A 13759-nucleotide genomic window follows, 5' to 3' on the forward strand; every position below is an offset into this window, starting at 1 on the left:
ATTAACCCCTTCGACAGAAAGAAAAAAAGATGAAACATAAAGGAATATTTTTATTCCTTTTGTAGGTCAATGTATAAAATAGGAGCTGATTCCATATAATATAGTATTCCGTGTTTAAAGCAACTGAAAGGGATGTATAACATTATAAATATATTGATAACAAAAGAAAGGTATAAAAAATGAATAAAATTAGTAATGTGTACTTATTGTATTAATACGGGGTGGTCCATTCAAATCTGAACACTTACTAATTCAATAATTAATGAAGGTAGAAGGATTGAAATTACTTCATATTTCAATATATTAAAGCATAAAAAATTAATTACAAAAAAAAAAAAAATTAGCTCTCTAATTTTCGTACAAGTCGAGAAAATGGCACTTGAACGTGATCAACGAATTTCCATTAGCGCACTCCAAGCAATTGGGCATCTCCAGGAGCACCGTCTACGCCGTCAGCAAGTCCAAAACGTTGGAGAAGAAGAAGGGCTCTCTCAAAAAGGCTAAACAAGACTCGGAGAAGTTAAAGAAAACGCCCCAGGCAAATCCCCACAAGTCATGAGGCCCTATACAAGAGATCTCGGGGGTTCTCAGAACGCTCTTCAGAGAGCTATCAAAAAAGTGGATAGAAAGAACCTTGTGAGAGTAAATAGGCAATTTTTGACACCCGCAATGAAAGAACCCCATCTCTTCCGTTGCAAGACTCTTTTAAATTAGACTTTAGAACTCTTTTCGACACTTTTGGTCCTCTACAACTCTTATACAAACTCCCTTGACAACACGTTTGGGATGTATGTAGAGAGGAAGGCCTGTAGTGGCCCTAAAAGCCACTCTCAGCCAGCACTGGGACTTCATGACAGTGGACTACATCTGTACTGGGTGCCAGGCCTTCAGTCGTCGCCTGGAAGCCAACAGTCTCGCTAAGTACGGCTAAATTAATGATTAAAAAAGCTAAGAGACTCATATATTATAGTATTAATTTTGTTGAAATTATATTGTTAATTTATAAATTATATCTTGTTGAAGAATAAAATTCAAAAATGTTCAGATTTTAATGGACCACTCAGTATACCCTTTTTAGATGTTGAAACAGAAGGAACAAAGGTGTATAGACAAAAGAATTTATGTTCTTCAGAACAGTTTTTGATTTGTTGTTGATAGGAGCAACTGACGTGTGACGTAGTTGGATCATTGAATCATATATTTTATAAAATTACATGACATAAATTTGCTGAACTAATGCTGAACTATGTTCGAGCAACAAGGTCCGGAAAAGCTGAAACTCCAAAGCGTTTCCCACCCTTCACATAGTTCCCAAGATTCTGGTAAGAATAATCGAGGCTGATACTTCAAAATTACAAGAAAAGAAAGGTATACTTTCAAATTCAAATTGAGTTAATACAACTTGTTTATTGTAATTAAATGTAATTTTTGTAGAAGTACAAATAGGATGCTCGATCAATTAATCAATAATATCAGCAAAGAAAACTTGGATTCGAGTCTTGATAATGATCATTCTGAAGAATCCCTTTTACCTGAGGCTATAGAAGTTGAGCATTCATCAGAAAAAATATACAAAAACGTGCTAGTTTAGGCTAATTTTTAGGGGGAAGAATATCTTAATTGGAAGAAGGAGAAGAAAAAAATACTTTTGAAAATAAGTAGATTGAAGAGAAAAAGTGTTATTTCTCTTCAAAAGAAAAGTTGGTACCCGAAGGTATCAAAGAGACAGGAATCACAAGTCTTAAAATATAAGTTCCAGCAGCGATTTTCATCAATCCAAGTGAATGTGTTAATAACACATAGATAAATGGAAGGCCAAAAAACTGGACTGAAGAAGACATTCCTAGTTCTCTGATTTTGAGGTCAATGGCTAGAGGAAATGCATATAATTATCTTCAGAAGAAACTTCGCCTCCCCTTGCCAGCTTTATCAACTTTGAGAAAATGGATATCAAAATTTAAATATGCCTCTGGGATTCAGCATAAACTTTTAGATATTTTGAGGGGAAAAAATGAAGGCTAAACGCATGTAGAATTACATTGCAAATGCAGTATTGGTATAAATATTTAACAGTAAATATTTTAATTGTTTTCTCTTGCAGAACTAAAGAATGATCAGTTTAAGTATCTAGGAATGTTGGCTTCAAATGGATTTAAAAAGGAGTTACGATTACTCTCCTTCCTATAATCAAGTCTTTGGACCAAAAAAGAAGATTCGGGTTGCAATGATACGTGGACTTTGTGAATCCTAGAAAATGCCTGTTTACTTTGATTTCGACACTGCCATGTGTATTGAAAATCTATTCAATATCATCAAAGAAATAGAAAAGAGAAGAATTTGAGTAGAGGCTATGGTCTCCGATATGGGTCCATCAAATGTGGGACTGCGTGGCACATTAGGAATCACTGAGGATTGATTCTCTATATATTTTGAATCCATTGGACACATCAAAGAAGATTGACGTCCTTCATGATGCGCTTCATCTAATTAAACTCCTGAGAAATCATCGTTTGGAAAAAGGGTACCATTTACCTGACGGACCCCAAATCACAAAGAATGATTTTATAGAATTGATAGTAAGAGATTGTCAAGAGCTAAAACTCGTACACAAGATCAAAGATATCCAACTGGAATGTTATAGTAGTCAAAGACAGCGCGTTGCATTTTTGTCTGGACACACAATTGTTAACCCACTCAACACCCTCAGCATTTAAATATCATTTTCTAGGAAATAAAGTTACAAGCTGAGTTTATTAAAACTGTAGATTCCTAGTTTGATGTCTTCAATAGTAGGAAACCCATTGATGTTAAAACAAATTCTTGTAAATTAGGCATCCATTAGGATGAACAAAAAGAGGTCCTGGATAAGATGAAGCAAACAATAAAAAATATCCGGGGAATTGGTAAAGAAAAATCCCTTTTATCTTTCTAGCTTGGTATTTTGATTTCTATATCATCTTTGGAAATATTATTCGAAGATTTGAGGGAATGATCTGGAATGAAATACATCCTTACTTCACGGTTTAATCAGGATTGCTTGGAAAACTTTTTCTCGCATTTGAGGGTCATTGGAGTCTCCAATGATCATCTAACTAGTGTTGATTCTTCCTTTTCTTCCTTGGACTGGGGTATTCAAGGACTTGGTTACATAGCAGGATACCTGGATAAAAAGTTTGAAGTCAAATACCCTGAATATGGACACGAGATCATCCTTTTTGTAATGCAAATTTAACACCATGAATATTAAAGAATAGTCTAAATGTGCAAAAAAACAAATAAATTGGCCGAAAATTAAAGAAATTATCAATTTATGTAACATTACTTTCCATAAATTATATTAAACTTCTTATAATTGGTTAATAATAAATTTACTTAATTTTAAACTTTTTTATCCAGATTATTTTGAATATTAAGTTAAATTAAATAAAAATAGACATTTAATCATTTTATTATCAAATTACATTATAAACTTGAGAACACATCGCCTACTCCCACTTAATAGCATGATTCAACTCATTCATAAAGTCAAATTACTTGACACGTTAGACACTTCCGATATAAATGAATATAATCCTCTTCCAGGAGCATCCGCAAGATTATATATTTTTTTTGCAAAAGGGGATAGGTTTTTGGATTTTTCTTTTTTTAATTTAAAAGATAAATATTTTTAATTAAAAATTTCAAAATTCACAGCTATTCACAAACAATTAATTTTTTTGCAAAAAAATTTCAAATATTTAATTTTTAACAAAAAAATTCAAAAATCCATAGCTATTTACAAACAATTTCAAAAATCTAAAGGAACTCGAAAAAAAAACTAAAAATTTTTGGAAAAAATTTATAAAATTAAGTTTTAAAGGTAATACTTTTTTTTTTAATTTTAAATATTGATTTTTTCGCAGAGAAGTTTCAAATTCCATAACTGGTCTAAAAAAGTTAAATTTTTGGTAAAAAATTACAAAATTTAATTAAATTTCATATATTAGATTTTTGAATATTTTACATTAAATATTACATTTTCTAGTGAGAATCAAAAATTATTTAATTTAAAGGGGGATAGAGCCCCTCCCGACCTCCCCCTGCGGACGCTCCTGTCTTCTATCTCCAAGCATAAACTACAAATACTTGTATCTTTCTTTTTCATCCATTTTGTTTTATGTGATTCATGATCCTCTCCTTGGAAATACTTTTTAATGAATGGAAAAATACATTCACACGTATTTCAAGACACATTTTTTTGAAAATGCGTATATACATTTATGAAAATGTGATCATCACTTTTTGGCTCCTCCAATTTTATATCCCCCTCCCCCCTCTCTATACTCCTTGGATCAGTTTCCTCTGACCGTGCTCTCCAGAGATCTTAATATTCTTGGGTTTCAAATTAAAGGTCATCCTCCTTTCATACCAAATAAAACATTCTCAAGTAACTTCGAACATACAGCTCCAATAGCACTCCAAAAGCTTACCTTAATTTTAAAAATCTTCTTTTTTTATTTTACTGTCGATAGAGTGTGACGTCAGAGCCGGTATAGTAATCAATTCATCGATTGATTTAAACATACGATTATGAAATAACTGATTATAATAATTTAGAAGGGAAAGTCCTTCAGTTTTTAAAACTAAATATACCTTCAAAATAATAGCATCTAGAGGTAAATTGTTAATATTTTAAAAACATAACAAATATATAAATAAGTTCAAAACTTCTGATAAACATATATATACGTGTAGAATTAAAATTGAAATACAAAAATGAGTCATACTACTCCTAACTTTTTATAATAGCAATTAATATTATTATACAACTACTTATCACTAATTTGTAGTAAAAATTTAGATTTCCCATTTACATAATATGTGTTTTTCGATATACTTCTTTAAATTACTGATCCCTTCAACTTTGTTTCGAAAATGCAAATGCTATTTCATAATAGTGATTTTTTTAAACTGTGTAGAAGTTTGTAGATCTACTTAGTATCATATTCCGTTCTATTAGCAAGATAATTACATTGAGCTCTCTATTATCTATTATATTCAAGATAATTGACGAATTAAGATCTAAGTTTGTTATGTTTTTTAGATGATCATTTCATTTTAATGCATAACATTAACATAATTTTAATATTAGGTATATTTTTGTAATAAAAAATGTTGATAGTTATGTAGGAATGGCAAAATTAATTATTTTAAGCAACGATAAATAATAAAAAAATTGAAATAAGTATGAATAAAAAAATAAAAATTACATTAACGAATGTAATAAAAATATTGTTCTCCCTAAGACCATTTATGAATTCCTCTACTTTATTGAGTTGTTCAACATAAAATCCACTGCTTCTAACAAAATTCCCTGACGCGTAGTAATTGGCCATGGAGATAAAGGAATTTTACACTAATTACTGAATTTTCGGTTCCTGACACCAAAATGTAAGAATATTTTTTTCATATAGGATATCAGAAGGTTAGCTTTAGGAAATTGTCGACGACAAAGTTCAGATGTAAAGAAGTTGGCTAAAAATTTCGCGGAATGAGCTGTGGATTAAAACTGAGAACTCTCTCTGCTTCAGTTAATTATTCTGTCTTTTTATTTAAATCAATCATTAATTCTTATTTATAATTATACAACGATTCCGTAGAATTTCTGGAGGAATGTATATATTTCTTAACATAAAGACAATGAGAAGTTGATATATTTCATTTCAAAGGGAGCATAATAAAGGGCAAATAAGAAAAATCAGCAGACGTCCTTTTCTGATCTGTAAACTGTGTTTTTTATCAAAGTCGTTATTGCCATATGTACCTACATTCCGTTATATTAAGAATTATGTTTATCATAGTGTCGAAATCCTGAGATTTTATACATACAACAATAACCAATTACTTTTGTTTGGCAATATATTAATTATATCTTCAAACTTTATTGATTTAAAGTGTAAAGAGTTTACTACACGTGTAGTTGTTTTCAACTCGTTCAGAACTTCTTCTCGTTCCGTCTGATTTTAACTGCAGCTAATCATTACAAAGAACAACGGAACATATTCCAACTATCAGCCTTCTATATCCTTAATAACGAAGCTTCAACAAGGTAATGTTCTTCAAAGATACAAAGACAGGCTTACCACTTGTGTTGTATCGGTCCTAGGACTGATACCCTAATCACTTTCAGTCTTTTTTTTTTCTCGGTCCGATCCTTTTTACCATTCATCATTCTTACAATAAACTTGAGGTAACTTGTGTCTTAGAAAGAAGTTATGTTGAACAGCTCAAAAGACTTTGTAACTACGTCATTTCAACTGTTATCGTCTTAGTATAAATAAATGACTGACGTCATAGGAAAAGCGACATCTGGGGGAAAAAATATGAAAAATACTGACCCTATTTTTCCCTGAGGCTAACGGTGGCGTTTCGCTATTGGTTTAAAGCTTTAGTATTATTTATTACTTAAAGCTTTCAACCAAGTAACGAAATGAGGACCCATGTGATCAACAGCTGAAAAATGTATTTGTCTAAATTTACTTCTTTTGTCCACTGGAGGGAGTATTTTGCTATTATTTCTACCTTTAATAAAATAAAAACTCTATTTACTAGCTAGAAGTAAGAATATATTATTCGTGTATTAATAATAAATATACTACTAGACTCAGTTACTGGAGTGATAAATCATATAATGCTATAAGCCGGTAAGCAAAGGATCAAGGCCGCTCACTACAAATGGGATAGAAGAACAAAGAAATTGCTACAATGACATAACATTAGTTCATAAGGCCATTTGTCCACCACTTGTCATATTTTGATTTATTTTGTTACCTAAAGGGTTGTTAAACATCAATTACATTCTCATACTAAAAAAATTGGAGAAATTAAGATAATCATTTCATATATATATTTTCAAATATTTCAAAAGATATTTTATGAAAATCAAAACCTAACATACCAACTCTTTAATTAATTTAATGACTCATAATAAAGTTGGATCTAATGGTCTAAAATTCATTGCTAACTTATGAATTAATATCAATTATAACCATCATTTTTTCCAAGCAAACATACAGATTAATTAAAATTGTATTACAGTATAACTTCACAAAAAGTAGATCAGAATATATACGATTATTATTTTTATTTTAAAGAATAAAACCATTTATTCCCGACAAAGTTTAAAATAAAATATGGTCATAGTTCAAAATACATGTTCATGTAATAATGTGGCTTTAGCAAGTCAATAAACTTTTGTTTTAATAACTAAAGCAATATAACATGAAATATACACTACAACTCTCCCTATGTAAGATATAGGGGGGAGGGAGGGAGAATTTAAATTCTGAATCTAGTTTTTGATTTAGAATTGGTAATTTATTTGTTTTTTAAGTGCAATAAAAGTTAACATTGATAATGTTAATTAATTGAACTCAGACAGCTAAATTTATATTTTACATGTAATATAATTTAAAATTGATGTGCAAGAGATTATCTAATTTAAAAAAGTAAACATTTTAACTTCAATAGAAATAGTTACAAATGTTTGGTCATATCCCTTTGATACATTATAGAAATTCCATTATTCATGGATATTTCTCTAAAGGTAAGAATAAAAATAATTGTTCATAATCTTGGGAGAGAGGAGACTCAGACAGCGATATACGTGAGATCTTTTTTAGTACGAAGTACGAATTATTTTTTTAGCGTGACAGTTTGATAATAATTAAGCATAATTTATGCACTCTAATCGTATGTTGTTTTTTCTTGTAATTGCCTCACAATTTGATCGAGATAAATCAAAGTTCTTCATGACAAAAATAATACAGAATTGGATTATAGAAGATATTGAAAAAAAAAAAATAAGGACTTGAATTAATTTATTCTAAGTAGATAAACGATGAACGATTTAAAAGTATATTTTTTTGTGGTTCATCATTGATGAACGATTTTTTGAATGATGAACGAGAAGCACTTTTGAGTGATTATCAACCAGCCTTCTAAATTATAATGACTTCTACACACTCTTATAGCGATAGTGATGACTTTTCATATACATCAAATTAACGAATGGGTGCCTCTGTCATGTATTCAGCATCATCTATAATATGTTTTAAAAATCATTTCCAGGGAGTTATTTGGTGGTGGAATATATTCATTAATGTTTGGAATTTTACATTCTCAATTATCTATTTAGAAGTTGATATATTATTGGGGAAATTTGTTTAGAAAAACTACTCATTTTGGAAGAAGGAATTACTCTGAGATATCTCAAAAGTGTGAGAAAGTATTTCATGAGGTAGTACCAGAACCACATTTTGGACAATTAGCTTTCCAGGGCTTTGTACATCTTTGACATCAAAATTACCAAAATGGAATACACGAAACCAAACCACCGCGTAATTGGCGCTTACAGTATCCAGACCATAAATATTATTCACATTTTAACCAAATAGGCAGGCAAATGTATGCCTTGTTCAGAGATAAACTGTAAAATAGGATGTATTTTCTCTTTTCTGGTGTTCATCTTTGACGACCACTTGAAAATACTGAGTCAAAAAATGACAAAACTGTCTAATAAAGTTTTTTTAGTAGGAAATCTTTTCTTGCTAACACCATTACGTCTAAACAGATCACACTTATACAACGCGAGATACACATTATTAAAGCCATGTATTGTAAAAAAATGGATTCACTTATTATATTTAATTATTTTTTTATTTTATCGTGCACGGGGTAATTGCCGTAAAGAAAATTTCAGTTCGTCGAAAATGGCCCACAATTATGCAGTTGGGCTGTTGGCGTAGACCTTATCTTTCACGTGGACACACAAGCAACGACGAAACAATCTTTCTTTTACAGAAAAAGTTTCCGAACCGTGTTATCTCTCGAAGAGCTGATCCCAATTGGCCACTGAGATCTCTTGATTTAACACCTTGAAACTTCTTCCTTTGGGGCCACGTGAAGGATAAGGTCTACACCAACAGCCCAGCGTCAATTCAAGACCTCAAAGATGGAATTCGTGAAGCTAACGAGGGTATACAACTGCCACTTTGCAATTTAATTTCATAAAAGGATACGATTGTGGCGGCCATTTGGCTGCTATTGTTTTCCATATTAATTGTATACCTTTTTCTTTACATTGAAATAAATATCCCATCATTTTTCTCAAAAAATACAATTTTTCTTTAAATATCGAAATAACGCCTCTTGTTGGATAACCCTATACATAAGAGACCAATAACAAAACAAAAAAGAAACAATGCTCTTGGTATACGTGCACACACCCTACACTATATCATTAATATAACCACATTGTTATTTTTTAGATAAAAATATGTGTATGTAATATCTGAGAAATAACAATCCTATACATCATGGAATACTAAAAAAAAGGGGGTTTTGTTGGAAATTAATTTTTTTCTTGAAGAAAAGGTAAAAAAGGTAACTCGACCAAATTATGTAGAACAACAAAAATTTTAATTTTAAAAACTACCCCCCCCCGAAAAAAAAATACAGGGTGAGGTCAAAAATTAGAATCCTCTTTGAGGCACTCTAGCCTCAGTTGTAAAAGTCTGACAATTTTGTACTTGACGCCATTCGAAAGAACGGATAAAAAGCTACAATTTGATGTTTGTTTTGTTTTTTTGCGATCAAAAATGTCCGAGATTCAAAGAGCTCAGGTCGAGGGAACCTTTAGAACCAAACATCCAGCTCAGGTCATAGTCCTCGGCGTCCTGGCATCTGACAGGTGCAAGAAGTCTATCAAATTATTCAAGGCCAGCGAGAAAGTAAACACGAACTTCTACTACAAGGTCCTCAGGTACCACGTTCCCGGGAAAACTATGTGTTTACCCAAGACAGTGCCAGGTACACACTTCCAATAAGGTGCAGCATTTATGCAGGGAAAAGATGGCTGCCTTTTGGACGAATGACTTCCGCCGTTCATCCTCACCAGATGTGAACCCCCTGGACTTTGCTGTTTGGAGCGCCTTGGAGGGTAAGACGAACAAAAGTTTCCTCCCTAATGTCGATATCCTGAAGGCTGTGATGACGGAGGAGTGAAACAACTTGTCCTCGGACTTCATAAAGGCCAGGTGTACTTCTGTTCGTCCCCGTATTGAAGCCATCATTCAAAATGGAAGGGGACTTTATGAATTAAAAGCATAGAAAATTGTTGACTGATGAACTTTTGCTTCAACCGTTTGCCATAAAAATGGCACAACATAAAAATATGGAACAGTGAAAGCTTTCTAATTGTTGAGTCCCACCCTGTATATATAATCCTGCGGACGCGCCTGTATAGAGTGCAGTGAAGAAAAGAGAGTGCCCTGCTACTTTTTCAAACAAAGACAGTATGTTGAAACTAAAAAATACTTAGGTACAACGGCTTACCCTGGTTGAAAGTCACTTACCCTGAAGATACTTGTGGCAGTAGGATATATATATTATAATTCTTGATCCTCAGACTTCTGGCCCTCATCATCTCCCGACTTCAATTCTAAACAAGCAACTATTATAGGTGACGCACCGTAGAGAGCAGGTCCAAGAGTATCCACCCCAAACGCATGGACTCTTTCAATTCAGCTGTTATTGTAGGGGGGAAAGGTCTTTGAATATGTAAGTTACAATTTTACAAATTTTCAATTCAAAAGTCTAATAAATAATAAAGTTAATTAAAAAAATGGCCCAAAGTTAGTCTTTGAATATTTTTAAGTTTACGACGAGCACCCTTATATAAAAGTTGCAATTTCTTCGTCCTATAATCTTAAGATTGTTTCATCATATCTATAATGCAATAAAATATAAATAACGGAATTGCAAGTCAGAGCTTTAAACCAGATAGGAAATCGAGGGCACACGTGATCAATAGCTGATAAATGTCCTTTGTGCAAACTATGCGGCAGAGCAAAAAAATTAATTTTTCAATTTTTCTTTACAAAAACAATTAATTTTCTATAAAAAACTATCATTTAGAAAAAAAAAATCTACAAAATTTAACATTTGTGAACATTACATTTTTTGTGTATATCTAAAGTCTTTTACAAAATGTTAGATTTACAAAAAAAAAAATCAAATAATTTAATGTTTAGTAAATAGCTGCAGACGTTTTTGAGTTTTTTTTGTAAATAACTTCTAATTTTTTTCAAAAAATATCCTTTTTTGGAAACCCCCCAACAAAAGAAGAAAATTAATATATACATATAATCCTGTGGACGCCCTTGTAATGTTTTCAAGCCAAAAGTACAGGCTCTGGACTGTACACACAACCAGAAAGGGTAGTCTTAAATGTTTTTTGTCAGGTGAATACAGGGGCCATATTTCTTTTGGCCAGAAACAAATGCTATTATTCAACTGTTTTTGAGCATCTTTGGCAGTATGGACAGGAGCGCCGTCTTATTACAAGACCACATTAGTAACGGGGAAGTTATCCCAAACCATCAGGACCCTCCACATTTTATGTCCTGAACCAAGAAGTGCTCTGATCTTCACGCTCAGACGCCATTTTCTTGATAACTGAAAAAAGATAAACAAATGAAATGTTCAACATACCTAACTTAATTATTGTCAGTCTCTGAAAAACGCGGCAGAACTTCTCAGTTTGCCAATAGCTTATTGTTCCGATTTCAGTATCGTACCCGGTAAGGGTCTCTGACCGGTCTAAGATTTTCAAGCCAGCACCCAATACTACTGGCATAAAAATAATATGTAGATATTTAGACGAAATTTCAGTGTAGAACATTTTCTGTTTTTTTTTTCATTCTGGATAGGAATAAATCAAATATTTATTATATTGCGTCATCTTATAAAGGAATTCCTTCTTTCTTCTTACTCATCATCTTACCAATAAGTCTCCTCCAATACCCACTCAATTTTTGAATAGAACATGTTAAGAAAAATATGAAGTCTTTACTATTTATGGTAATCTAATTTCAAATTTCCACAGAATGAACATGGAAAAAACATACGGAAAAAGTATATGGAATAACAATTTTTTCATTGATGTATATTTAATTTTACAAATAGAAAATATATAGGGACTAGTGTTGACACTTGGTCCAAGACCGAATTTGATCTGACCCTTCAAGTCAAAAGAACGTGATCACCATAATCACATTTTGAGTATTCTTAGTTATTTTCGAGCCCTTTTTGATCCACTGGTAAGGACTGTTCTTTGATCCCTCTTCTTATCATATCCAAGTGAACAACCAAAGTCGCAACCCTCCGCTCATCTTAGTCTCCAAACCTCTCCAGAAGTTGGGTTAATGTAACTCGATAAATCTTGATGGAAATAAGTCGTGAGAAACCTGTTTACCAGCTCCAGGGAGAAATAGACCTCTTGCAACGTCTAGAAACTTCACAAACAAATCTACAGAAAATGGGATGTATGCTTATTTTGTAAGAAGCAAATATAATCCTCATTCCATTTGTTCTACTGGGTGGTCACTTGAAATCTGAACACTTATTCGTTCAATAATTAATGTGTATAATTGAGTGATATAATTCAGATTTCCATATATTTAATCATAACAATACGGTTAATAAACCGTTGTTATAGTCTATGACGTCAAAATCTGTCTGTCTTGCCCAGTAGTTCGTACGGTACATCAAATGTAAATAATGGAAAAAATAATAGTGTTATACGATGATAAATCAAAACTTATGATTATCATTTTAACAAAGGAAATATATTACTTGTAAATTGATAAATTAAACTATTATAGTGTATATTTGTAAAAGTAAGTTAAATAAGTATGGGTACATTAAAACAATATAACTTGAAAAAACGATAAACTATTATTAAATAGAAATTTTAATAAAAGTTATATGCAGAGAATCAGACGAGTTAAAAATTGATGCTGTATATAAATTATTAACATAAAGTAGAACAAATAGATTTAACAAATGTAAGTTACCGGATGTGGTGAAAAAATCTTTACACTTCGTTTTTCCTACGTATATCAAGTTTTTTATCAACGCGGTCAAATTGATCTGGTCAAATACAAAAATGAAAAAAAGGGAAAAAAATAGATCTTACTAAGTGTCTTTGAAGCCAAGCCAATGCCATCTGAATGGACAAACAAATTTCAGACCGTGAACATTAAAACACTTGCAAGAAACCAACGGAGATTGTAAAGCAGGTGGGTATCTCCAGGCCAACCGTTTATGCCGTTATGAAGTCGGAGAACAGAGACTGTAGACAAAAAGCTTGGATTAAGTAGGAAAATGACGTTGAATCTGAAAGAGGTCAAGGAGGATGCCCAGGCCAACCCTTTGAAGTCGGTGCAGGAGCACCCCAAGGACTTTGGTGTTTCGTACCGAACCGTCACAGGACCATCAAAAAGCCTGGGGGCAAGAGCCTTGTGGGGGTGTAGAGGCCACTTTTGATCCCAGCTATAAAATCTCCTTAGTTACAAGACTCTTTTTAATGAGTTTTGAACTCCTTTTTTACACATTTAGCCCCTACAGCCGTAATGCAAACCTCTTCGACTACACCTTTTGGGTACATGTGGAGAGGAAGGCCAGCAGTGTCTGTCACCCAATTATCAACAACCTCGAGGACACTGTCAACCAGTACTGGGATGCCATGTCTGATGACTACATCTGCAATGGGTACAAGGCCTTCCGTGGCCGTTTGGAAGCCATCATTGTTGTCAAGGGGGATGATTAGCCAAGACATCATTTTAATTATTACAACTGGTTGCTGAAATACATCTTGGTAAAGTTCTAAATGGAAAGTATAAAGTTTGTTTCACCGCACCCGTTATACATATACAAA

The 13759-nt window shown here is 32.4% G+C and overlaps 1 long non-coding RNA gene across 1 annotated transcript; it reads left to right on the forward strand.

Annotated features, from left to right (window-relative positions):
- The first annotated feature begins 1 nt into the window (after position 1).
- LOC121126344 (uncharacterized) lies at positions 2-3383 on the forward strand. The gene is made up of 2 exons (XR_005866891.2): positions 2-1368; positions 1435-3383. It is a non-coding gene; the product is annotated as an uncharacterized lncRNA (long non-coding RNA).
- Positions 3384-13759: the final 10376 nt, after the last annotated feature.

The sequence above is a fragment of the Lepeophtheirus salmonis genome, chromosome 11 (assembly GCF_016086655.4).
Source record: "Lepeophtheirus salmonis chromosome 11, UVic_Lsal_1.4, whole genome shotgun sequence".
In the NCBI taxonomy this organism is placed as follows: domain Eukaryota; kingdom Metazoa; phylum Arthropoda; class Copepoda; order Siphonostomatoida; family Caligidae; genus Lepeophtheirus; species Lepeophtheirus salmonis.